Source organism: Acomys russatus, chromosome 29 (genome assembly GCF_903995435.1).
Source record: "Acomys russatus chromosome 29, mAcoRus1.1, whole genome shotgun sequence".
Classification (NCBI taxonomy): domain Eukaryota; kingdom Metazoa; phylum Chordata; class Mammalia; order Rodentia; family Muridae; genus Acomys; species Acomys russatus.
Genome location: NC_067165.1, coordinates 25,574,094 through 25,601,776, shown reverse-complemented (window position 1 = coordinate 25,601,776; position 27,683 = coordinate 25,574,094).

Genomic DNA, 27,683 nt, shown 5'->3' with positions numbered 1-27,683 from the left:
ACTCTGGGTAGGTAACGTCTGTGGCCCCAGTTCCCCATTCTGGGGAGTCCTCAAGTGATAATTCCCAGCAGCCCCTGCCCTGGGGTTGGCGTTTCACTCAAAGTGATCAGTGTGCCAGTGATTGTAGTGAGCTTGCAGGCCAGGAGGCCGCAACAACAGGGCTCTCCACCTCCATGCAGCTGGGCATGGACCCATAAGGAGGTACAGTGAATGGATGAACCAGGACTGTGGGTGTGTTGCATTATGGGGGTCAAATGCAGCCCAATAGAAAGGAAGGCTCTGGACTAGCTTGGGGGCTATGTGGGTGGGGTTCCAGGCTTCAATTCATCAGGACAATCAGGAAAGCCTCAGCAGGCTCCCCTACATAGCTGGTGGATTCCCCAGGGGTTTGGGACACTGGGATGGCTCAAGACCACATCTGCCCCTCCTTGGTGGTTCGTGGTAGAGAAGGGAGTGTTTGGGACCTGAGTTCAAATCTCCGCATGTGCTCTTAGCATTGTGGCACTGGATATACTATTAAGTACCCTCTGTGCTCCCACATATGTCTATTTGGGGCTCAAATGAGGCACTTCGCAGCAGGTGTGCAACAGGAAGTATCTGCTACCACTGTTCCAGCCAGTGTTAGCACTTGCTCTCTAGGGACCACAAGCTGTCTGTCCTCTGGCGGCTTTGTGTCACCTAGGCTCTGCTGTGGACTCAGCATCTTGGCACCTCCTCAGAAGCCAGGTGTTAAGAACTCTGGAATAGCCCACCATCCTGCTGGACCGCAGGGGCCTCACAGCTTTTCTCCCTAATCACCAATCCACAGTCAACATCTCTAAACATAGGCTTCTCCCAAGCGCCCGGGTACAGCTAAGTGTTGCCTTCTCATGCATGTACCCATGTGTGTGATATCTGTAAATGCATTTGTGTCAGTCTGTGGACACATGCAGGCATGCATGTGGAAGCCAGAGGTAGACATTGGTGTCTTCTATCACTCTTTACCCTAGTTTGATGATGGGATCTGGGGTCTCTTCCTGATCCTGGATCTTACCCATTTCAGCTAGGCTGCCTGGTCCATGAGCCCTGGGACTTACCTGCATCTGCCGCCTCCCCGGAAAGCAGGCTACCCTAGTTGGCTTTTTGCACAGGTGTCAGGGACTCAGTTCGGGTCCTCTCCTAACTGAGCCCTCTCGTGAGCGCCCTTGAGCACGGGCCTTTCTGCAGATTTATAATTGCCTTCCACCGAGCTGTGCAGGAGATGACTGGCTCATTCCACTTACCAGCACCAATTAGTCTCTTCCTGTTTAGGCCCTCTGCTAATTACACATCATCACTGGAGGCACAGGCAGACCCTGAAGCTCTGGGTGATAATGAGAGTATAGGCAGTAGCTTCCAGCTGCGCTGCTCCAGAGGGCAGCTGGTGGAAGAGGAGGCTAGGCGAGCAACAGGGAGCCTGGGTTCCCAACTGTGCTCGCTGGCTGTGTGGCCTGGGCCTGGTATGTCTCCCTCTCTGAGCCTTTGGGTGTCAGTCTGTTTCAACCACCTTTGGATTGGCTTCCCCGCCTCCACCCCATTTCCCATCTTGAGCAGGGAGCGGGGATCACATGCACAGCGCTGATATTTGCTACAGACTGAGCTGACAAAGTGACCTTTCCAAAGGGAGGATTCCGCCACCTCATTATGCGGCCTCCAACCTTCGCTCAGGCTCCAAGCGCCCTGTTTATTCTCCTGTCTTCTCATCAATTTCTGCTTCTACTTAGAATAAGGAAAACACCAGAGATGGGAAATAAGAAAAGTGAAAAGAGAGTCTGACAAGTTATAAAACCCCAACTTCTCCTGAGTCCAACAGAGAGTTGGCATCACTAGGTGGTCACAGAAATAAGAGAAGGGGGAAGGCGGTGGTGGCACATGCCTTTAATGCCAGCACCCAGGAGGCAGAGGCAGACAGATCGCTGTGAGTTCAAGGCCAGCCTGGTCTACAAAGTGAGTCCAGGACAGTCAAGGCTACACAGAGAAACCCTGTCTCAAAAAATAAACACATACAGGTACACACTGGAGGTCAGGGGACAGGAACCTTTGGGAGTCCACTCTTCTTCCATTATGCGTACTTGAAATCCTGATGATTAAAGGGTCAGGGTACACTTGGAGGAACACTCAGCACTCAGGGACCCTGGTGCCCCAGACACAAAGAGGGGTTCACATTTCCTCTTAGGGTATATAAGAGAAAAGAGGGAGACCTCCGCCCCTCTGGACATGAGGCATGAAAGGCATCTATCTACCTGTAGACAAGGCCTGTGTGTCCTTAGCTTCATGGCTGGTTTGCTGGCTGGTCTTATGTCAACTTGACACACAGGCTAGAGTTATTTGAATGGCAGGAACCTTGCTTGATAAAATACCTCTGTAAGATCCAGTTGTAAGGCATTTTCTTAACTAGTGATTGATGGGGGAGGGACCGGCCCATTGTGGGTGGTGCCAGCCTTGGGCTGGTGGTCCTGGGTCCTATAAGAAAACAGGCTGAGCAAAGCCATGAGGAGCAAGCCAGTGAGCAGCACCCCTCCATGGCCTCTGCATCAGCTCCTGCCTCCATATTCCTTACCTGTTTGGGTTCCTGGCCTGTCTTAGTTAAAGTTCTGTTGCTGTGAAAAGACACTATGACCATGGCGACTCTGATAAAGAAAAATGTTTAATTGGGGCTGGCTTACAGGTTCAGAGGTTTAGGTCATTATCGTCATGGCAGGAAGCATGGTGGCACGCAGGCAGATAAGGAGCTAGATCAGCAAGCAGCAGGAAGAGAGAGTGGCACAGGGCCTGGCTTGAGCCTCTGAAACCCCAAAGCCCCGCCCCCCACCAGTGACACCCTTCTCCAACAAGACCACGCCTACTCTAACAAGGTCACACCTCCTAGTAGTGCCATTCCCTATGAGGTTATGGGGATTTTTCTTTCTTTCTTTCTTTCTTTCTTTCTTTCTTTCTTTCTTTCTTTCTTTCTTCCTTCCTTCCTTCCTTCCTTTCTTTCTTTCTTTCTCTCTGTCTTTCTTTCTTTCTTTCTTTTTTGTTTGTTTTGTTTTTCAAGACAGGGTTTTTCTATGTAGCTTTGGCTGTCCTGGACTCACTTTGTAGACCAGGCTGGCCTTGAACTCACAGCGATCCACCTGCCTCTGCCTCCCAAGCTCTGGGATTAAAGGCATGAGCCACCACGCCCAGCATGGGGACCATTTGTGCTGACTTCCTTTAGTGATGAACAGCAAAACAAACCCTTTTCTTGCTAACTCGTTTTTTGGTCATCTTGCTTCATTGCAGCAATAGAAACCCCAAGACAGGCAGAGAGAGGGGCTCACCTGCCACCTAAGCAGAGGCCTGCCTCTGTCTCTGGACCTAAGTGCCAGTCTGTCAGGGACACTGTAGGAAACCCTCTGCCCATTCCTGGTGGAGGTGCTATTCACACAGAGGTCTGGGATGTGTCCTCACACTCACCTCTGTTTGCTCCCAGATCAAGCTGACTCATGGGAGTGCTCAAGAGACTATCAACAGGGATGGAGAGGAGGTTGTAAGTGAGACCCAGGTAAGGATAGTCAGAGAAGGGGAGGCCCAGTGGTTCTGGTCTGCACCAGGAAAGCACACATCAGGCAGGAAACAACCTTATGTGGGTGAGGCAGTCCCAAGGTCACAGCATCCAGTAGGTGAGTCCACTGAGAGGACCCCACGATGGGCAGCTGGTGGCATCTCTGTCCCCAGATACTCCTTACTCAGAGGTGGGAATTCAGGGCACCGTCCCCAACAGACTGTCACACGTCAGGCTTTGCACTCTTGTTCCTTCCAGGGAGGGGACTCCCCTCCCCTGCTCACCAGGCCACCAAGCACAGCCCTCAGCAGGCAGTGCACCATCGTCTAGTGTGCACTTGTTCCTGTTTCCCCACTGCTGAGCTCTAGGATGGCAGAAACGGGAGGTACCCACCGGGCCCCAGCTAGAAAGACTGCTTTCATCTTTAGGGGGTGATGAGGAGAGGGGGTTTCTCAGGGGTTCTTGCTTTATCTGGATGGGGGAGGGGCTGTTGGATAGACTTTCCTGGGATAGGAAAGGCAGGGGTACTTGGCTGGAGCAGAGAAGATCCTGAGGGCATCAGCAGGAGTGGGGCTGTGGCTCCGGTTCCCCTGAGAATCTCCGGCCACCCTCACCTGGGCTGGGGTGAAGCCCCACTCTGTTATGCAATAGGCATCATCAGCGGAGTTCTTGCTCTTATTGGAGGCTGCAGAAAAGCCAGACCAAGCCACCAGAAGCCCTGGGAAGGAGGGCTGGGCCAAGGAGCAAGGGAATTCTGTGTGTCTGGAGCTAGGTCTAGAATCTTCAAATCTGAAACTTGGAGTTACATAATGATAGGCCCCAAGCTGGGCTGGCCTCCAGAGGAAGCTGGCTGCCTCTCCTGCGGCATTCCTGCTCTTCCCAGACTGACTCTTCATCCTCTCTTCTTAATTATAACTCACAATTTTTGTATTTCTGTGTATACATATGTGTACATGTATATATGTGTGCGTATACATGTGTGTTTGTATACATGTGTGTATATATGTGCATGTATGTATATGTGTGTGCATGTATGTATGTATGTTTATGTGTGTATACATTGTGTGTGTGTGTGTGTGTGTGTGTGTGTGTGTACAAGGGCATGAGTTAGGACACACATTTGGAAACCAGACAACCTTTGGTGTCTTTCTCAGTTACTCTGTACTTTATATTTTAACTCAGGGCCTCTCACTGGTCTGGACCCACAGATCCAGCTAGGTCAACCAGCCCTAGGACCAGCTTTTCTCCACCCTCAGAGCTGGGATTACAAACCGGTGCCACTACATTTTGGGTTTTCACTTCAGTGCTGTGGACTGAACTCAGGTCCCCACTTCACTGATTGGCCCACCCCCACCCCAAATAAGCCCTTTTGCCTCCCCATCAGGGGATTGAACTCCAGTCTCCCACATGACAAGCCGGGATGCTCACCCTGCACTAACGAAGCATTGTCTCCACAATTATGTGCTCTGCTCAACTCTGTGCAAGTATCGGTGAGCTTGAAGTGCCTCCTGTAGCCGGAGGTGTCAGGTGATGTCTCAGCATCCCACAGAACGTGCTTAGGTAGGGTTGGAGGCAGACTGGGGGAAAGTCACACCCCTCACTCTGCTGCAACAGTGTAGCCAGTGTAGTCCTTACCACCGAATTGCCTTCTGGGAACTGTCCCCACAACCAATCTCTTTGGTCTGATGGGGAATGCCACTGAGGGGGTGAAGCAGGTTCTAGACTTTCCAATCTCTGATAGGACTTTGCAAAAAATCTCTATACCTCAGTTCTCAGTTTCCCCACTGGAACAATGAGGTCGTTGATTCTTTTTTTTTTTTTTTCCCCTTTTCTTTTTGTTTTTTTGTTTTTGTTTTTGTTTGTTTTGTTTTGTTTTTTGAGAAAATGTTTCTCTTTGTGTAGCCTTGGCTGTCCTGGACTTTGTAGACAAGGCTAGCCTCGAATTCACCTACCTCTGCCTCCCGAGTGCTTAACCCTAGCAGCAGAGATTTTCTTTCAGCAGTGAGAAGGGGCAGCAAGGATGGGAGTCACTTTCCCTCTATGTCTTGATTTCTTTAACTACAACAGCAACAGGATATGAAGCAACCCGCACAGAAAGGGCTTATTTTAGTTTCCAGTTTGTATTGGTTTGAATAAGATGTCCTCCTTAGTGGTTGGGTAGGCTTAGGAGGTGTGGCCTTGATGGAGGTGTTATGCCACTGGGGAGGGCTTTGAGAGTTTAAGGCCCACCCCGCTGGCTCCCAGTTTGTGTTCTCTGCTTCCTGCTTGTGATTTGAATGCTAGCATCAGTTTGCAGCTCCAGCTGCTGAGCCTCTGCTCTTGTCGCTGTGGACTCAACCCTCTGGAATCATACGCCCAATTTAACTCTGTCTTCCATAAGTTGTCTTGGAAATGGTGTCACATCTCAGCAATAGAAAGAAATTAATGCACGGCTCAAGGCAGCGTGTCCTGGTTGGGGGGCATCCAGGCAGCAGAGGTTGAAGCAGTTGGTCACTCTGCATACAAAATCAGGAAAAGGAATGAGCGCCTGGGGCTGCCCAACACCTTTCTCCATCCATATAGTCCAGGATCCCCTGGCCAGGGTCCTGTCCACAGTTAAGATGCTTCTTCCCAGATCAATTAACATAATCAAGGCGTGCCAGAGACCTGCCTCCCAGCTGATTCTAGACCCTGTCACAGTGACCACCAACTACCACACTCAGACAGACAGATGTCTCTCCCCTGGATACCTATAGGAGTTTGGTTCCGGGGCTCTTCCAGGTACTGACATCCCAGGGCACACAGGGAAGGAGGGCTCGGTGAGGGGGGAGGGAGAATCCCACGTATCGAGAGCTAGGTCTAGGTGTCTTCAGGTGTGAAACTTGGAGGAATGCAGGTGCAGCCCTGGAACTGGAACGGGGAAGCCTCCAGAGTCTCCCGCAGCATTCCTTATTCTTGGATGATGGCATATGATACAACACTTTACAAAGATGGGACATCAGGCAACGAAGAGAAATGGTGAACAAGTGGAGTGAGCCCACAGCTGCCCTGGCATGCAGCCCAGAATTTCTAGCCCACAGGGCTTGGAAGAACACCCCTCTCCAAGCTCAGCAAAGCCGAGAGTTGAGCTGACAAAGTTGACATTTCAGGAGACCGAGCTATCTGGAATCCATAGCCCTTAGTGCCAGAGAAGACAGAGCTGTGTGGAGACAGAGCTCTGAATCCATGTAAGGGAAAGATGAACCAGACTGTGCCTGCCTCATGTATGACATTCTTAAGGCAGAGCATTGATAGATCTAAGTGCTTCCCTAGTAGCTAAGCTATGTCCCAGAACACAGCCTGAGCATTCACAGCTAGCAAAACAAAACACCCAATACTCAACAGGGTGTAACATTCACCATCCCCGGCAAGGACGGCTGGAGTGGTTGGTGCGGGATCAGGGCAGCTAGTTTAGGAGCAAACAGTTCCATCAGAGGTAGGGAAGATGATTCTGATGTGTCCAGGGACATCACAATCCTGCCTGTTTACACACCCCAGTGAGATCTGAGAAAAGAGATAGACGAAAACCACAATTACCATAGGATATGAGAACACCCCTCCCTCAGCCACTGGTGGAAAAAGTGGGAGGGAGGGAGGGAACCTTAGTAACTGAGCTGTTGCTGTAATAAAATATCCCAACAGAAGCATCTTACAGAAGGAAGGGTCTATTTTGGCTAACTGTTCAATACGGACCACCAGGGAGGGCATCAGGAAACCTGAAGCAGTTTGTCACAGGACATCCGTCATCAGGACTAGACAGTGATGAAAGCATGTCACTGTTCAGAATCCTTCTCTATACAATCCTGGATGCCAGCCAGGGAATGGTGCCACCCACAGTGGGCAGGTCTTCCCATCTCTGTTAAGGTAGCCAAGATATTCCCCCACATGAAAGTCCAAAGGTTTATCTCCCAAATGATTCTAGCTTCTGTTAAGGCAGCAATTAACACCAATCACACAGGATGAAGGAGACTCAACCCACAGCACCAGCAGATTGACATTTATGGGACATACCTCCCCCTGGCAGAGCTCACTGCAGATAAAAATGGACCATATCTCAATGCCTCTGAAGGAATCAAGTTGGAGAAAGCATCTAACTACAACAGAATGGAATTATAAATCACTAAGAGAAAGATCTCTGAAAAAAAAAATCTCAACATGTTTAGAAACTTAAACAGCAGGCTTCTAAATTACCCATGTGTTACTGAGTAAATCGAAAGGGGAATTAAAAAGTATTTCCAACAGAAAGAAAATGAAAACAACACATCAAAATTGGTAGAGAGTTGCTAAAGTAATTCTTAGGGAACACGTGGAATACTAAAGCCCAAGTTGGAAAGGAAGGCATGTCTCAGATCAGTGACCTGAGCTGTCACCCAAAGACACCAGAAACTGAAGAGAAAATCCCTAGTAGGGACCAAAAAAAAAAAAAAAAAAAAAAAAAAAAAAAAAAAAAAAAAAAGAAAAGAAATGAAAAAAGAAAAAAGTGTCAGAGTAGAAGTCAGGAGAGAAACAGTGGAGAAATGAAGGGAGATTGGCACAGCCAGGAGCCTGCAGCCAGTGATGGGAGTGAGAAGACACAGGTATCCATCCTAGGAGTGAGGGAGGGGACATTTCCAATTCTACACAGGTCATTCGGAGCTCTTCTGTAAGCAAGATAAACCTATCTTTATATCTAGATATGTGTCTATCGACCCATCCATCCATCTGTGTATGTATGTATGTATGTATGTATGTGTGTGTGTGTGTCTATCATTTATCTATCATCTATCTCTCATTTATGTTATATCTATCCATACTCCATTTTCTATCTTCTGCTTCTGTCTGTCTGTCTGTCTGTCTGTCTGTCTGTCTATCTATATATCTATCTATCGATTTATTGATCAATCTCTGTGTCTGTCTGCCTATCTATCCATTGTCAATCAGTCATCTATCTTCTGTCTACCTATCCATGTATCAATCACCTAGAATATCTATCAATTATCCATCTCCTCTCTATCAGTCATCTATCAAGTGGCATATCATATGTCTTCTATCTGCTTCCTGTCTACCTACCAGTTATTTCAGCATTGAATGCTTCTTTCATGCTTTGGACAATGCTTGACTTTGTTGTTTAAGTAATTGCAGGCATGGCCAGTGAGAGGTCTTTTGCTTGGTTCATTCATGGTGCCGCAGTCTCATCACTGTGGTTTTTGTTTAGTAAGGGTTGCGTAGCCTTGTTTCCTATCATTATAGGACACCCCAGGTTCACCTTGGGGATGGCAAGCCCCATTCTGGCACCTCATATTTCTTACTGGAAAATAATATTCAAATCAAGGTTTGAGTACCAGGTGTGCTCTTAGCTACTGGGAAACCATTGCTTTCAGGTCCCCTGGGCTCACAGAGTGAGACACTAACCTTCGCATGCACAGATGAATAGATGCGTCTGTATGTACACACGCATTCCCACCTGTGCTCAGCTAACTGCAGATGTGTCCACTAATCCATCACTGACTGCATGGATCAGTCTGGACGTCTCTTCTCGCTCGCCTGGAATTTCCCGCAGCAGCAGTGAGAAAATAGCTCCCCCCATGCACTTCATTGTTATTCCTGATGTACAGTATAGTGATTTCAAAGGCACCCCACAATCAAGAACGGAGCTTGTATGGCTGTGATCGGAGGTACACAGGCCACCCCTGTAGCTCCCTGCTTTTGTGAGGCTGTTCTGTTCACCTCTAATACCCAGGCTCACCTCAGGAATATCCAGCCCCATTCTAGCATCTCATATTTCTTATTGGGCAGTGGTATCCGAATCAAGGTTTGGGTACCAGATGTGCCCTTAGGTACCAGGGCTTCACTGCTTTCAGATCCTCTCGGCTCACAGTCACCACCCGCATATCTTCCTCTTGGGAGTCTCTGATACTGGTTGTATTTTAGACTGAATGTATACACATATTAAGGTTCATTTTTTTTTCCTGCTGGAAAATTCTAAGTATTTTAACAAATGCATAGAACCACCCACCCACCACTGTATTTTATACAGCAGTTTTGATGTTCAGACTCTGTGGTTCCCCTCTTCGGCTTTCCTACTTTCCAAGTCCCTGGCAACACTGATCCGTTCAATGTCAATGATTTTGCTTTCCTTCTGAATGCCACAGAATAGTAAACCTTACAAAAATGCCTTCTTTCCCCTTAACATAGGCATTCAGGAGCCTGTTCATCTCCGTTGATTTGCTGGCCCACTCCTTTTCATTGCTGAGTAATATTCCAGTGGGTGGACATACCACAAGTTAGCCATTCACCTGTTGCACTCTTGGGTTGCTTTCTGTTCTTTGCAAAGTCTGAATAGAGCTTACATCAGCCTCCATGCGCAGGTCCTTCGATGCTCAAAGTCATTCACATCATTTGGGTACATCCTTGGGGGAGGGGGGACCCGATTGCTGGGTGGTGTGGCAAGACTATGATTAACTTTGGGAGAAACCGCCGACTCGTGTTCAAAGCGGCTCCACCATGTCGTACTCACAGTGCCTGAGAACGGGAGGCTAAAAAGGCTAAATAAAGAAATAAACCAATTATTGATCTAAATACATGGAAACATCTAGATAGCTGATGTAAAGTCTCCGACTGTCATGGGGATCCTGGTCCTGGAGGCTGAGCTCTTTGGGGCCACAGCTCTTTCTCTCTTATAGGCCCCCCTCTTGCTGCCCCAACCTGTTGCTTCCACCTGTGGTGAGGGTAGAGGGTCTTCTCTCTTCCAAATGCTCCTCCTTCCTCCTACCCCTGTTCTGCTTCCCTATAACAAACTGCTTCACTTTAAAAGCCATCTGGGAGGATGGATGGCTGAGGCGCATTTTGCAGAGTACGTTTTCAGGGCAAAGATCCAAGAAATTAAAGGCGCAGCACTTAGGCCTCCAGTCTCATTAGGCCCCATAACTCTGACTGTGGGGATTGTATTTCTGAGTTGGACAGTTACTCTCCACCCCCACTGCCTGATGTTGTCAGCTTGTTTTCATTTGTCTTCTAGAGGCCTGGTCCTGATGCCTCAGGCTGATTTCCTCCCTCAGGGTACCCTCTCTCCCCATCTTTCTCCAGGGTTCTCCTGTGCAGTCTCTGTCCCACCTCAGTGGTAGCTCCACAGTGGGCCAGGGTGGGGGTGGGGATGGGGATGAGGGTGGGAAGGCTTGCTTTCTGAAGTATCTACAAGGCAGACTTGGGGCTAATGGATGGACACTTGGCAAAGGAGAGATGCATCCAAAGGTGAGACAGTTGGTGGCTCTGGGATGGGCTGATGAGCCCCCCTGTCTTTGGAGGTGTATAAAGAGGACAGCTGAGCACTCAGGGGGGAGGCTGAGAGACCTGGGCAGGGTCCTGGCCTCCAGGCCTGAGCAGTGTATGACATCAACAGCTGGGTTATCCTTTGTGGAACTTCAGTTTCTTCATCCTTACTTCTTAGGGTTGTCATGGAGATGCCCGGACACCATGTACAGAGGGCTAAGCAAGAAGTATATTGTTACATCCCGGGGAGGGAGGGAGAGCGGGTTGGGCTGTGATACCTTTGAACAATCTGAGATTCAAAATTTCTGTCATTTATAAACCTGGGGACCGAGAGTCAATGATTTAATTATCCTAAGATTCCCCTAGTATCTGTAGATTTAAGGAATTATGGCAGATATTGTTATTCTTGCCTGAGCTCCCTGGAAGCCCAAGGCTGTGGATTTTGAGATCACATCCTAAGCCTGTCCCCTCAGTCGTCAGCCGTTCTCTCAGCCACAAGCTCTGTGGGTGCTTTTATTTCCGACCCTCTTTCCGTTCAGACCCAGGACCCTCATCTTTGCCTCGCTCCTAGCCTTGGCTCCTCTCCAAGGTCCCCGGTTTCCAATCTAGCCTTTCCCATTTCACCATGTGTTCTGAGAGCCAGGCTCTGGTGCCAATGGTGCTCCAGATGTGTGACGTGCACACAAACTCACCGTACTGTCTTCTCCAAGTCCTACCCCACCCAATGAGCCCTGATTTTGCCCATTGAAATAGCCCACTCTCAAGGCTAGTGTCAAACACTGACCTTCCTTGGGGTGGGGGCAGAATCTTCACCTCCCAGCTGAAGTGAGGGTCCGGCACTCCCAGTAGAGTGACTGACTAGACTTGAATGGCCGTTGTGTCATTTGCCACTCATTAGAGTTGGAAATAAGACACTAGTGACTCTCTGAGGCTGCCTCCTTTCCCCAGGAAAAGAAGGGTAGCAGTTTGATTTACCAGAAATGGGACACTGATGGTGTAGCAGGCATGGTCCGTGCCGCTTACTCTTCAACCGCCTTTGTCAGGAACAGATCGACTCTGCAGAGTCACCACTGTGCCCCAGTGCCTCTTGGGTACCTCCTTCCCCCGATGCAGTTCACTCCTATCTGTAGGCTCACCCACCATCCATGGTGGGTCTAGCTCTCCACATCCTACCAACCTTCTTAAGCCACTATCCTTTGTGCAGGGTTCTCAATATGCCTGGCATGTCCTAATTGTAGATTGTACAAAGCTGAGCTGCTGGGCTGGGCTGCCTCCTGGGCCTTTGGTCCTTTCTGTAGCTGCTACCCTCTGAGTGGCCACCGACTCCCCACTGCACAAGTGCAAAGCCCTTATCTCTCCATCACCCTGCCCCCTTGCCTCTGGTTGCATCTTTGCATTGCCCTAGCACCTGCAAATGGGCACCTGGGGGCTCTCCTCTGTTGCCTCTCTTTCCTCTCAACCCTCTGGAGTCCTGTCCATGCCCAGTTCAGACCTGGGTCACCTCCACCCCTGACATTCCCTGTCTCAGCTCAGCCCTGCGACATTTCTGGGACTCATCTTACCCCTTGTGTGCTTAGCCTTGAGCCCGGAGCCCGTTTAGGCCTGTGATTCGGGAACCCTGACCTGGAATTCCTACCCGTGTTCCAAGCCTGCTGCTGGTCCCACGGGATCTCTCTAAAGGCCAAATGCTCATTCTAGAGCCCAGATGCACAGCTGGGTGAGATCAAGTGCAGACAGACCCTGGGGCTGCAGGTGGGGGGTTGCCCACTGTGTGTGACCGTGTGATTGTGTGGCTGAGTGGAGAGAGGTAGGGCAAGGAAGCTGCCCCCAGACAGTCAGAAGTCAGGGCCCAGGCTGAGGGAGGAGTCAGGGCCAGCCCTTTCTGCTCCTCAGTTTCTACTTGAGAGTTCAGGGAGTCCCTGGGGGCAGAGGGGTAGCGCTTACTTAACTTAACACTTTGTTTGTTAGTTTGATTTATAGTTTGTACTACTGAGTCTGGTGGCCTGTGGGCCTCTAGCAGGCTCTGGCCCAGGTCTGTGCCCAGGCTGAGAAGGGCTGGATCCACCACTGGCCACTCCCCCACAGAGGACATTCCTAGACACAGGGTGCTCAGTTGGCTTTCCTGATACAGACAGTGGCTCCCATAGCTTGGGGGAAGGTGACTGTAAGCTGAGATGACCTGAAGGCATCTAGGTGCAGTGATCTTGCTTCTACATTGTCATCACCCCATGGCTGCCAAAAATGCTGTCTGGTGAAAACCCAGACTATGCAGACAATACTGCCTACACACTCCCACCCCTGAAAGGTAGACAGACAGTCTGCAGGAGGGGCGGGGTGAAGCTGGGCAGATGGGTGAGCTGGTTTGTGTCTCTTGGGTCCCTGAGCACAGCTGCTCTTTAGGAAGACATAGAATGCTGGGTTAGACATGACCAACAGGGGCCACAAGCTTGGCTGAAGCCTCCCAAAAGATTGGTAAAGCACCTAAAGGCTTGGTCAAAGTTTGGGGCTTGCAAGGCTAGGGGGAGCTGTACCTGGGAACATGAGGTCCTCTTACTGCCCCCATGCCCCAGCTGTCCCCTGAGAGAGGTTGTGGCTGGTGCTACTCGTCTCACCGCTGTGACCAAATGCCTGGAAAAAGCAACTTTAAGAAGGAAGGGTTTATTTTGGCTCACAGTTTGAGGCTCACAGTCCGTCATGCGCCAGGAGCAGGAGGCAAGCTGTCACATGACCTCCACCGTGAAGAAGCAGAGCGGGATGAGTGCTGGTGCTGAGGCTGCTTTCTCCTCTTTATTCTTCCAGATTATGGGATGGCACCCCCCCCACACACACACACATTTAGGATAGGTCTTCTCATCTCAATTAACCTAATCAAGACTATCCCTGGCGAGGGAGAGCAGGTTCTGGTGGTGCGGGCATGGGGAAGCCGGCAGGCTGACTTTTAGGCTTCTATTTTTCAAAACCTACTTTATTTAGGGTTCTTAAACACCTCAACCTCACTTCTAACCCACCAAGCAGAGGAAGGGGAGAAAGAACATTAATAGGAAAAAGGGGTTGTGAATCTGCTTAGAGGTAGCTCCTTGGGCCAATTCTGCTCTGGGTTGTCAGGATACCAGCAGTCCAGTCCAATAGCCAACCTCAAACAGCCACATGACTCCACAGAGGTGGCACAATCTAGCAGAAACAGTAAGCGGCCAGAATCAGCTGGGGTGCCACGAGAAGTTCTCTGGAACGTTTCTCTCTGCAAAGCAAAGACCAGTGAAGACCAGCGAAGCGTTGCCCAACGGCACACCAATGCGAAAGCAGCATCCCACTGTCGGTGGGGGGGTTCTATTTACTCCTTGCAAACCTCACATGGCCTCTCCGGTGTCTGTTCCCAGCAAAACATCACATGCCCTCTCACAAGACATCTTCCAGCAAAACACCATGTGACACAACTGAGTCGTCAAAGAAATCAGAAATTCCACTTCAATGACCAACTGAAATACCACCCAGGCCCAGATCCGTGGCTTTGAGTTGCCCGTCCCACCCCCGCCCCCAGCATCTTCACCATCTATGAACTGCTAGAGCACATGAAGGGGTTACACCTGCGGACTCATAGCTACAGGAACCCCACGACTCAGGACAACAGCAGGGTATCTGACAGTCTCTATGAGGGTCCAGTATTGATGGTGTAGCCTTGAGCTAGCCTAAGGTCTCATTGCAACAAACAGTCACAGGTAAAGGTGTTTGGGGCAAATGTGTGACGCACTGCAACATCCAACGTCACTCTGTCAAACAAATACATGATGGAGAGGCAGGAGAGACACAGGAGCGGAACGGTCCATGCATAGAAAGGCTGCTGTTGATAGAGGAGAAGATCATTTCCCAGAGGGGTCAGAGAGATTATTGTTGTTTCTTTTTCTTTCTTTCTTTTTTTAATTCTATTTTTAATTTACTTTTGGGGGGTGGGTGGGCTACTAGGGTGAAGAGCAAATATGGAAGGACTGGGAGAGGAGTGGGATTGGGGTGCATGATGGGAAATTCCTAAAGATGCAATAAAAAAAAAATTACAAAAAGAAAAAAAAGAATCTCCCTGGCAGACATGCCAGAGCCTTGTCTCTGAGGTGATAATCAATATTAATGTCACAGGAACTCAAGGATTCTCTGGCCTCATCAGGCTCCATGTCTGGCCACTCATAGGCCTCTGAGCTCATGTTCTGGAGAGAGAGAGAGAGGCAGTCCTGAGGGGCCGGAGTTGCCTTCCCTGGGCATTCTGAACCCAGAGGAGTAGAAACCAAACAAAGGATGAGACCACCCCAGCTCAGGTGGATGAGGCCATGAACACTGGACCCTGTCAGGGAACTCTACTCAGGACCAGTCTTGTACAGCCACCTTGTTTCCATAGAAACCAGAGCTCTCGCCTGGGGTTGTGCCTCCCATGCCTAGCCCTGTCAGTTGGAAGAGATAGGCTCAGGCTGGCTGCCCATAAGACTGTGTCCTGTCCCAGGCAAGCCAGCCAGGGTGATGCCAGCCAGGTAGGCAGAACCAAAGCAGGTGAGGTGGCAGCTGGTCGCACTTACAAGCATCCTCTGTCCCCACTGGGTTTTTGTCTGACCCTGAGGTCTGCTGTGTCACCTGTATCACTCCAGCCAGCCATGTTCCAGCTCAGTGCCCATCCTGTGGCTGACAGTGGATGTTATGCCCAGTGACCAGATCTCCTTCCTCCCACAAAGCCTGCAAGACTGAACCCCTCTGTGCTCTGACGCCTCTGCTCTGTACCTCTCTTCCAGTAGGTCACCAGTCTGGAGGGCCTCCAAATTCTTATACCCCCAGTCCTGTCCCTCCCACAGCCCCATAGGGCACCATGACCACATGCTACCTCATTTCTTGCTCTCCCTTAACACCCACCTCCCACATCAGGCTCCGGGAGGGACTCTTCCCCATCACTTGCTCTCTCTACCTGTCATAGGGCAAAATCTGTCTCTCACCTCATACTCCTGCGCTAGTTCCATTTGCCCCCAGGATAGTCTGTGCATTCATTCATTCATTCATTCATTCATTCATTCATGTGTCCGATTGATAATTAATAAGCCCCTGCTTAGTGGCAAGTGCTGGGGACAAAACAGAGACAACAGTAGAAAGGACATGTTCTAGGCTGGGGAAGCTGAGCCTCCCTGGAGAGAAACGGAGTGCAACAGATCAGATGTTGGCAATAAGCAGAAAGAAGGCGTGTGTGTGTGTGTGCGTGCGTGCGTGTGTGTGTGTGTGTGTGTGTGTGCGCGTGCGTGCGTGCGTGCGTGCGTGTGTGTGGTGTTGTGAATAGTTAATGTTGATATCTTTGCAAAGACTTAAAGTAGGTGAAAGCGGGAGCCATGGGGGTGTTAGAGGGAGAGCATTCCAGGCAGAGGGAGTGCTTGCCAAGGCCCCACCCTCTATGCTGGCCTCAGGCGACCTTTTCTAGAGTTTTAGATAGGGAGACTTTTTCCTGAAGAGCTGGGTAATCTGTGTACTACCCCCGGTGCGCGCGCGCGCGCGCACACACACACACGCGCACACACACACACACACACCCCTTCACACCTTGTAAGCACCTTGTCTGGCGTGCTTATTTCTCAACCTGAGGCCACAATATGGCCAGCACACAGTAGGTGTGCAGCAGATTACCTGGCAAAAAGCAGGATGTTCAAGGGGGAAATCAAGAACCTCTGCTTCTTTCCCCTGAGCAGGAGCTGATGCTGCTCCACCCATCTCTTTCACTTCCTTCCCTCATCCCCCTCCCTCCTCAGCATCTTCCTTCCCTCCCCTTTTGCCCCTTGTCCTCCCCCCTCCCTTCCCCTCCCCTCCTCTTCCTCCTTCTCCCTCCTCTGTCCCTTTCCTTCCCCTCCCTTTCCCCCTTTTTTACTCTCCCCTCTCTGCCTTCCTTTCCTCCCCTTGTTTGAAAGCACACCTTGCATAATCAGAGCTAGCAATTACACTCCCATCTCTGGTTCTGGCTTCATAGACTCTGGGCCCGGAGGAGAGGAGCCGTTTCATATTTAATCAGTATTAGTTCTGGAATGCCCTCAGGGGAGCTGGCTCACTTCAGGGCTGTGTGCTTTAATTCTCCCTGATGCTAATTAGATCGGGAGAGAGCCTGGGCTCAGAGCAGGGGACTACTGTGGGGTCACTCATAGCAAGCCAGAGAGCCCAATTCTCCTGCTCACCATTGCCTCACCCACACCTGCCCACCCTCCCCATCCTTACACCATTAGCCCCCAGCTGCAGAAGAGAGAAAGCCCAAGCCTGGTGAGCACATGTGGTGTGCTTGAGGGAGCAGAGAATACCTCCCTCCCTCCCTCCCTCCATTTCTCTCTCTTTCTGTGTGTGTCAATGTTGTGTTATGTGCATATGTCTACATGTGTGCAAGTATGTGTGTGTGTAAATGTATGTGTACACACTTGTTTACCTGGAGCTTTCTTTCCTTGGCCTCTCAGAGCAATTCTTCCTGGACCACCTTGCTGTCCTTCATACATACGAGGCCACTGTGCTCTCAGTAGCCCTGTGCCCTCAGCCAGTCTCTTCAACAGTCCCCGTTGCCACCTGGGCCTCCCAAGTCTCCAGTCCCAGGGTAGCAAATAGAGACAGGAAGGTGACCTGGGTTTAGTGATTGTAAATTGTGTGTCATCTGGCCACTGTTCCTGAGTCTCCACATCCTCCTCTCCTTCCCATGTCCTTTTGCTTAGGCCAGGATCCTTCCCCCAAACAGTCAGCTAAGCGCTCAGGCAGATCCCACGAGGAGAAAGGATTCCTTTAGGTATTACAGTGGTTCTCAACCTTTGGTCATAACCCCTTTAGGAGCCTTTTATCAGCTGCCCTGTATATCGGATATTTAAATTAAGATTCCTAACAGTGGCAAAATCACAATTATGAAGTAGCAACGAAACAATTTTGTGGTTGGGGGGTTGCTCACCACAACATGAGGAACTGCAGGATGGGGAAGGTTGAAAACCCCTGCTTCAGGCTGGCTGAAGGGGACACTTGATCGAGGATGAGGATGGAGTCAGGGAGTGAAACAAGGAATGAATGTGTGGGCGGAGCCATCAGGTTTTCTGTTTTCAAGGTTTCCGAAGCCAGCCTGATTGGAGTAGAGTGCCAGCGCGTGGGAAGGTTCACGGGACAGGCAAAAAAGTTATGTAGACATTAGCCTACGGAGGCTGAGGGCTACCCTTGGGGACAGACAGAATATGGCCTTAGGACACTCCAATCCAGGCCCTGACAGCCAAGCTGCAGCTAAGTGTCCACTCCCCTGCCAACAGGGCAGAAAGCTTTGTACCCTCCCAGACCCATGTTAAAATGTAAGGTAATATACTGGTTTTGAGAAATGGACTTAGAAGAGGTGAATATGCTGAGCTAGCTACATCCTCAATGGGGGGTGGGGGTGGGGGTGGGAGGGGGCACGCCTCGCTAGGAGGGCTTGTGGTGTAGACTTTTCCTCTGCTTCCTGCTCGCCATCATGTGTGGCAACAAGACCCTCCCCTGGTTGTCCCGCCTTGAGCTTGGGCTTCTCAGCTTCCAGGACCATGAGAAGATGGGTCTCTGCTGTAAAGTCTTCAGCCTCGGGTGTTATGTTATAGGATCGCAATGTGACAAGGAAAGGTGGGAGATTCTGCTTTCTCTCATTTCTCCTGGACCATCTTGGACCTGTTGTAGGGGAAGAAAGGACAGTGAACGTTGGAGAAGCATGCCCTAGAGTAGCCTTGTCCATGCCTTGCTCTGGGTACGACACATAGCACATCTAAAATGACAAGACGATGATGCCGTGTCTCCCTTACCTGGAGAAGAGTGGCAGATAGATGAATGCTGACCACTATCAGCTGAGGCCTCTGGAAACGGAAGTGGGGTGGAGCAAGCAGACAGTGGCTCTGCCTGGAAGAGAGGTGGCATGAGAGGTGGACATTCTGGTCCAGTCTGGTCATTGCATTAGATGCTGCACTGGGCTTGCTGCCAGAGCCTCAGAGCACTTAAGGGCCCATGCAGTGTTTAAGGGCTGAGAAAACAGTCCCAGGATTCAAACTCCATCAGAAAGCTGCCACACCGAAACGGGTACACGTTCAAATAAATGTCTGCAAAATGCAACATTGTCAACTAGTCACTTTCTGCTCAGCTTGGCTATTACACAGTTACATAAACACAGACTTAACGTCAGATCTTCAGAGCTGCGGCTTCATTGCAGGAAGAGCCGCTCGCGCTGTGAGGATCCAGGGATGAAAGCCCTGCGTACAACCACTGGGGCGGGTACATAGGCAGTAGAGCTGAGGGGGGGGCAGTTTGTTTAGGGACCCACAGAGAAGAAAGTACTGATGGGAAAAGATGGGATGAGGAAGGAGACATTCATGGAAGAGAGGATTCCAGCAGAACAGGCCACCGGGGCCTGGTATGCAGATAGAAAGCGAGCTCGGTGTCGATGCGGGCATTTGGGTCATGGCCATCTCATCCTTGAGGCTCTCCAGCCTGTGCTTTCGTCCTAACATGAAATCCCAGTTCTCTGCTTGCCCTTCCAGGGCTCTGAGTCCCCTGGCTGTCTTTGCTGCCTGCTTCTGCATGGCTCCAGATGCCCGATCCTGCAAACTCTCCAAGATTCATCAGTAGAAGTCTGGAGATCGAGGAAAGAGAAGTACAGAACACCAGAGGCAGTCAGTCAGGACTCCCAGGCAATGCCACAGCCCTGTTGCTGTGTAAGCCACATGCGTTCTCTTCCTCTCTGACATCTGGAGAATAAATGACGCTTCGGTCCACAAAGCCAGGCCAAAAGTGGCTGGAAAAGCTGGGAGTTGGGGGAGGCCAGAGGTAATGAGTGAAAAAGGAAAAAAAAAAAGGGGGGGGGCTCCACCAGGCCTGTGTTGGAGTTGAGGACTGAAAGTGAGTTAAGAGACCAGGCAGCATCACTGAGCACGGAGGCAGGAAGTATGGAGAAACCATAGGCTTGGAGTGGAAGGCTGTCTTGAGTCATGAGGGGTCTCATGTCAGGAGAGGATGCAGACTGGCTTGGGTAGCCTCTTACACAGAGGCACCAGGCTAAGTGTGGCTATGAGGGAGGTGAGCTAGCCTCATTGTAAGAGCTTTGAGAGCTGTGTAGCTCGCAGCTTACCTTATGCCTGGCACTGGCTCTGCACATGGCTGTCCATCAAATCCTCCCAGGAGCCCTCTCAGGTGGCCTTTAACAGAAAAGGAAACTGAGGCACAGAAAGATTTCCACCCAGGCCCAGTGATATCACCTAGCCAACGATGGAGCCAAAAGTTGGTGCTGAAGTTTCTCTTACTCTTACATTCTAAAATCCCAGGGTCCCAAGATGTCTCAGATCTTGTGTTTTTTTTTTTAATTCTGAATCCATAATTTAATGATGCCATAAATATGAGGTCCTGCATTCCTAACGTGCCATGATTCTGGGAGCCTTCGAGCCTATAATCTGGCACTAACTCTCAGGATCTAAGGCGATTGCTTTCAGATTCCCTGTGTCTAATATTTTATGGGAAACACAGGGAGTTATTTAAAGCAAAGCAGCGGGAGGTAGAACATTTCCTCCTTTTCCCAGAGCGAGCCAGCGGGTCAAGGCTATATTTCTGAGAGCCTGAGCTGTCTGTCTCCACCCCCACCCCCCGCCCCGGCCCTGGAGGCAGGCTGGGGAAGCCAAAACTCTTGCTATTCTGGGCCCATTAATTTGAGATGTCCTCAAGAAAGGTGTTAGGAAGCAGTGTTTGGAGCAGCAGGCTGTTGACCCAGAGGGAGAAGGTCTGTAGGGGAACTTTGCAGAGGTGGGTCATCAGGAAACACCTACTGTAAGGCAGCAGTATGTGGGAGGATTAAAGGGGTGCCTGTAGGGTTGCAGCGGGCAGGTCCTGCAGGACGGGCCTTGCATGAGGGACTCTAATCTCCCCTTCCATCCCCATCCCACTTTCGAACCTCTCTTCCTGGAGTTCTCTTCATGATATTTACCACTGTCCAAAATGTCTCTCCCATTGCCTCTTTTTCTGGCGTTCCACAGCTCATTAGCCGCCACTGTAACGCCAGCTTCCTGAGGGCCAAGAGCAAGTCTGGACTCATGACAGTAGGCATTTGTTCTGGAAGTGAGCAAAGCTCCAAATGACAAATCATGCCAGAGCCAAGATGTCACCCACCTGGCCTCCTCGCCTCACAATGACCCAGGACAAGGAATAAGCTTCTCTGCCCTTGTCTTTCTAAAGCAGACATGGTCACAACCCTGTTCACTTTATCTCTTCAACTCAGAAAAAAAATGGGGAGGTCTTAATTAGTCCCCATCCTGCCCTGCAAAGATGTAATATCCCAGAGAGCCAGCTGTTTCTGTAACATCAATGCCACCTAAGCCTCCCAGAGGTGCATCAAAGCCCCTGCCAGCCTGACCCCCTTGAGCCCCACAGCCTAATTTCTTCACTGACCCTTGAGAGCCCCAGCCTCCCTCTTGAGAACGTCCTGTGCTCTGTCTCCCTGCCTAGATGCCAACCGCCCTTGCCACAGCCTTCATTGCCCAGCTAGCAAATTGACAGCCAGTGAGTCTTCGCATCCGAGTTCCTTGTCCCAGAGCCGGTCTGCCCAGGGTGGGGTTCCCTGGATATACCTGGGAGCAAGATGCCAGGTTCCTGGAGGCTGAGCTGACAGCCTCTCACTCCTATCTGCAGGATGGAGCCCTCCCAGGACAGCAGAGGCCTTGCAGTTTTGGGGAGCTTGGGTTCTTGGTTGGAAAAGGCAGGCAGTATATTAAATTCCTCTGGTCTTGGTCCTCAGGGGAGCAGGTGCAGCAGGTAATGAGGTTGTCAGGGGAACAGAGGCAGCTGGCATTGATGAGGATCAGGCAGGAAGAGGCATGGCCTCAGGCCGTAGCCAATGAGGTGGAGCCTGGGGTGTTCCAAGCCTAGGCTTCTGAGTCTGAGAGGCAGAAAGAAAATTGGGACTAAACCTTGTCCCCTTGGTGGGTGACATCCTTGGTGGTACCAGATCCAGCCTGTAGGTGGCGCTGCAGGCTCTTGCAAGTGCAATTGGGTGTGTAAGCAGGGCATGAAGCTGGGAGGTGGAGGGAGAGAAAAAGAGAGAGAGAAACTGGAGATGGGGGGCATGATAGGAAAAAGTAGGAGGAGACGGTGGAGGAGCTGCCACTGAACAGTTCCATGGCCCACCTTACCCTACCCACTGTAAGCTTACCTGCAGTGGACCCTCCCCTGTCTTTTATAACTGCTCCCTTTCTCCCATCCCCAAATCCTCCTTAAAGAGCTGCTACTGTCATCCAGGGCCCAGACCCCTCTCTGACCAGGGGTGCTGCTGTATATAAGAACCTCTGCAGTGCTTCCCTGCCCACCTTGCATCTTCAGGGATCATCACAGACACACTTCCCAATGAGCTCTATTTCCACCAGAGACCCAATGTCCAGGGTCAAGCTATCCTTGGCTCCAGTATCTCAGCTCTGGTCACAGGCCAGACTAGGTGCTTCTGGGGACAGTGATTTGGCCCTCTAGTGTCTTGGTGTTGCCATTCTGACAGGTGTACTAGTGACAGAGGGCAGCAGGCAGTACCTGAGGGATGAGTGATAAAGGTGATGGGAGGCCAAGGATGAAGGCAAAGAAGAAGGAGCATGGACCAGGAGCAAGGCATGATGGGAAGTGATGACTTAAGGCAGGGTTGAAGAAGCCCTGGGCCAGGCATTTCCCATAGTGCTGCAGGAGTGTTCGGTGGTCTGTCTGACGCCCGCTGACCCTCTTACTGCCAGGAAGCTCCACTTGTTGGCAGATCAGGGCTTCCTGTGTCAGCTGCCACAGCTGCTCAGCTTAAGAGGACATGGAGTTGGTGCAAGGACCCTGGTCTCCAGGGCGGGGCTGGAGGGAGCATGAGGCTAGGTCGGGGAGCTTGAAGAACTCGGGCTTTGTTCTTGCTCTTTATTTCTTTCTATGCAGCTTTGATGTCTTTCCTCCTCCAGCCTCACACATGGCTAGAAACCTTGTGCCACCTTGGTTACGTTGCCTATAGTCACCTTTCAGCCCCTAAAGTGGATATAAACACAGACACACACATACACAAGTACATGTACATGCTTGTACACAGACACATGCACATGAACACACACACATGCACAAGTGCATGCACATGCATGTACATAGACACACACACATGAACACACACACACACACACACACACACACACACACACATACACACACGGGCCAAGATCTGGAGAGTCTGCCTGCCTGATGTCACGTTGAAGCAGCATAGTTGCCCAGCTTTGGGAAGAAGTTGCCCGGCCTTGCTGAGTTGAAACCGGCATCAGTTCCAGCCCCAGCCTTGCTTCCCATAGCAACCATATAGAAGACCCGCAAGTTCTTCTTCCCAGAGACAAAGTGCCAGTACCGTAGCCTTCTCAGATCAGACACTTCCTTCTCCAGGAAGCCCTCCTGGCTGCTGCACCCAGGTTAAGAATCCCTTTAATGAGCCTGGGAAATTTCCACTGCATCGCCCGCCCCAGCACACAACTGGAGTCGGCTTGTCTGGTTGTCTCCTCCCTATCGCCCTGGACTTTATGAGGACCAAGTCTGGGGACCTCAGGGGAGCCTCCTACTGTTGCCGTCATTACTTCGAGGCATGGCCACACTGTCTTCACCTGCCTCTGACTCTCCTCACAGCCCTTGCACCAGGCTGCAACCCTGCACTCCTCTGTCTGCCACCCTCCATGTCAGTGCCCTGTGGCCTCCTCTCACTTAAGAGTCCACAGAAGGGACAGGAACCACAAGAGTCACCCACAAGGCCCACAGCCATCATTTGTGAGCTACATGACATGCAGAGTTTACCTTGGCTTTTCCGGGTCTTGCTTTTTTTTTTTTTCCATCACTGAGAGACAGAGTTTGCAGGCCGGGATAGAGCAATTTAATAAAGTCTTTAATAAAGTCCCTGGCAGAGGCAGCCGGGAATCTGAAGAGAGCAGGGCATAAAGGGGAGCTGGGAATCTGCAGCAGCACAGCGACTGCACGACTGCACGGAGCAACAGCTGCTGTCAGCACGGGGCCACCAGGTAGGAAAGGCCATTCGGTCTTCGTTGCTCCTGACAGCCACATGCAGAGGGCTACAGATGGGATGGGGGGTGGGTGGGATCTGAGCCTAGGAGGGGCTCTGGGCTTCTGTGGGAAAGCAGGGTGGGGGTAGGTGATGCCTGGCTGCAGTAAGCCAATTGACAAGGGGATGGAAAAAGACCTTTCCCTGTGCCAAAGTAACTGATCTCTTCCAGGCCTGGTTTTCATTAGCCTAGCCTTCCAGCTTCTCACTGAGCATACTGGGCTGGGCTGCAAAGCATACTGGGAAATGGGGCAGGCTGGGGAATAGAGACCTTCTGTACTCCCAGGGGCTGCTAGTGTTTCTATGGGGCATGCTCTTGGCTAGATGCTAGAGGCAGGCCTGTTGGATCTTCCTCAAACCTGCCTGGGATAGTATTATTTCCTCATTTGCAGAGAAAGGGCCCAAGGCTCCTCCCTGGGCCTTTTTTCTTTTTTTCCATCTTCCACTCTTCCACTGCCATGACCTTGCTGGGGTTCAGTGGGCCAATCCTCTGTTTGCTCTGGGACTGGGCCAGGTGGAATGCTCTCAGGTCCCTGCGCCCATGTGACTGCAGGTGGCAGGCCTGATGGACGCTCTTTCCTTCCCTATGTGTGTTTTCTGCCTGTGGTCCTTGGAGAAGCCCCTGAGTAAATATTAATAATGTGCCTTTGTGTACATTGGCCGGGAGAGGGATTGAATCACTTCTGCTGTACTTCTGGAATTGTAGTCATGAAAACGTTGGGTTGCCTGGGCAGTGGCGAAGGGCCTGGCAGATGGAGCTGAGGCAGTTCCTGTGACCTCAGTCCCCGGCTGCCCGAATGCTGACACCCCCACCAACAACCCTCAACCCCACCCTCCAACCCTAGCTCCCAGCCCCTGTCCCTCATAACACCCCAACCCTGAACTGGGCCTGGACTTCCATAGCACAGAGAGGGGTGAGTGTGTGTGTGTGTGGTGGTGGGGGGGGGGCAAGTTCAAGTCCTCCCTCCTGAGGGGAGAAGGGCGGCCCTGTGTGGCTACAGCCAGCCTTGATCTCCTCTCCTGCTGGATCCCAGGTTCTGAGCTAGGGGCCTTATCCAACAGGCAGGCTAGGCACTTCCTTGGGCTGCTTACCTCACGAGCACCTTCTGATGGGAGGCTATTATTGTTTGAGACAGTGTCTTACTACGCATTTGCCCCTGACCCCTGCTCCTTCTGCCTTGGCCTCCTGAATGTTGGGCTTACAGGTGGCTTACAAGTGTGTGCCACCACATTCACCTCAAATAGCTTATGCGTGCAGAGACCTCGGGAAGAACACAGTTTCCCCTCCAAGATTCTGGGGCCAAGGAGCACAGAGCCTGTGTTCCAGGTGGCACATACTGGCTTGGCAAGGCTCTGGTCCCCTGCTGGTCCCCAGGAACATAACAGGCTGCTGAGTCCCACCTCATCCTGCTGGATGTGAAAGCTGAGACTGGCTGAGGGATTTATGAAAAGGGAGGGGGATCTGAGCCTAGAGTGAAGGCCAGCATCCTGCCCTCTATCCTTACCTGCTGCCAGAGGACCAAAGTGAGATGGAGCAAGGAGAGAAAAACAGGGGTGCCTGCCAGCTGGGCTGGACTCCATCCTGTCCTGGGATGTGCCACCTGCCCAGGAAGCTGGCAATTAGACTGTTGTTTCCTTTGGAAATGTGGTTTTTTTTTTTTTTTTTCTTCAAGATTTTTTTTTTCCCTTTTGCGACATCTGGAATCTTTGTTGTTTTTACACAACAAGGGATTGGTTACCTGTTGTAAGGCTTTGGGACTGGGGTGGAAGAAGAGAAGGGAAGATGAAGGCATGGGAAGGAGAAGCAAGTGGGCGTGGCCTGGCAAGGGCAGGGCAGGGCAGGGCAGGGCAGGGCAGGGCAGGGCAGGTGTGGGCAGTATGTTAGGTGAGGTAAGCACTTTCTATGTGTCCAGACCTTGCTACAGCCTGAAACGTGTCATCGTGTTTACCCATCAGATGACCTATGATCTAGTGCTGTCGCAGCTGGTCAAGGGAACCAGGGCCAAACTAGGGCCAGACCCCAAAGTACCTCCTGTTTGCCCAGTATGACAGCTCAGCCTATATATCCTGGTGGGCCTTCTGCTTGGAGAACTGGCTCCCTTCGCCCTGCTGTGTGGCCCATAGCCAAGTTGCTTAACCTCTCTGAGGTACTTTTCCTTCATTTATAAAACAGTGATGCAATATACATAGAATCAGAGAGAGGAGATGATATTTTCAGACATTAGAATTCTTTAGGGGAGAGCTAGGTGTGCCTGGAGGAACCCTGGGTGGGCAGAAAGCACATATACTTAAGCCTTGTACTTGGCATGACCTAGAAGGAGCCACAGTCAGCATCACAGAGGGTCTGCGCCTCAGAGCAGGAGCCCATGGAGCCCAGGGTGTCTACCAGCTGGGCTGGACACCATCCTGTCCTGAGATATGCCACCTGCCCAGAAAGCTGGAAATTAGACTTGTTTCCTTTGGAAATGTGTTTCTTGAAGATTTTTTTCCCCTTTTGAAGCATCTGGAATCTTTTGTTGTTGTTGTTTTTACATTACAAGGGATCATTACCTGTTGTAAGAATTAATCCACATCAGACATAACTGTAGAATATTTTCCCCCATTCCCTGCACTGTTCACACTCTGTTGGTCCTGACCGCTGGGGCATAGATGGTTTATATTTTGATTTATGTTGCCATGTTTTGAGGCCACTCTGAAGAGCAAGTTGCCAATGATCAATCTCTATCTAGTTAATTTTACTCCAAACCAAAGTCCACACCCACTTCCCCCAAGAGGGCTTCATTAATAATGTCTTTGCAGAGGAGGGAGCAGGTGGTACCCCATGGAAAATCCCAGCCCTAGTGCTTCAGAGATCCCTGGCAGCCAGGACTTCATGCAGACCTGGATCTGGCAGGCTGTCCCATTTCTGTATGCGACTTCCATCTGAGACCAGGCAGTGATCGCGTCTTTGTGGGGGAAGCTCAGGACCTGGCCCCCCAAATGTTCCGCATTATGCACTGCCGGCTTCTTCTTGGGGTTGCTTCTCCACATCAGGAAGGTGCTGCTTCTGGGGTCAGTTTTAGCCTTGGACTGAGGCTTCCTCTCCACTCCGTCACCACCATTGTTGACCTAGATAATTCTTAGTTTCCCAGAGCACCCAAACAGGCCTCCCTTCAGGGCCAGGAGACTGACATTTCTTCCTCCCCAGTCACCCTTCATCCCCAACCCTTTCACTCATAAAAGGTTGGTGTGAAGATGGTAGACTGTTTGGTACCCCAGACACCCCTCAGGGCTTCACGTTCAGTACCAGACCTTCCAGCCTGGCCTCTGGTGTCCTCTTTGTCCCCTGGATCATCATCATCATCCTTGCTTAGTCACCATCGCCACGGACCCTCTCCCTCCCTTCCTTTTCCTCACCTCAGACCAGACTCACCATATCCCCTCAGATAGCTAGCCATCCTAGAAGACATTCCTAGTCTTGTTCCAAACCCAGGACCTTCACCAAGCAGCTTTCAGAGGCCAGACTCACTGCTGGTCCCTTCTATGGAATCAGATGCTAGCCCCACTTCTTGGGTTTCCTTAGTTGAGCAGTGATTTTGAGTGACAGGTGAGTCCCCTCTCTTGCCCCGCCCCACAAAGGCACTGTCCCTCATTAGTATGGGTGCCCATCTATGGTCATGGAATACCTACCACCTTCTGCCTCTCCCGGTGAGTGCCTTCCACCAAGCTAAGCAGATAAACATGGAGATAGCCAAGGGGAGGCTGGAGGAAAATCAATAAGTAATAAAAGTTAACATGGGAGCAAATGAATTAGCAGATAGAGCC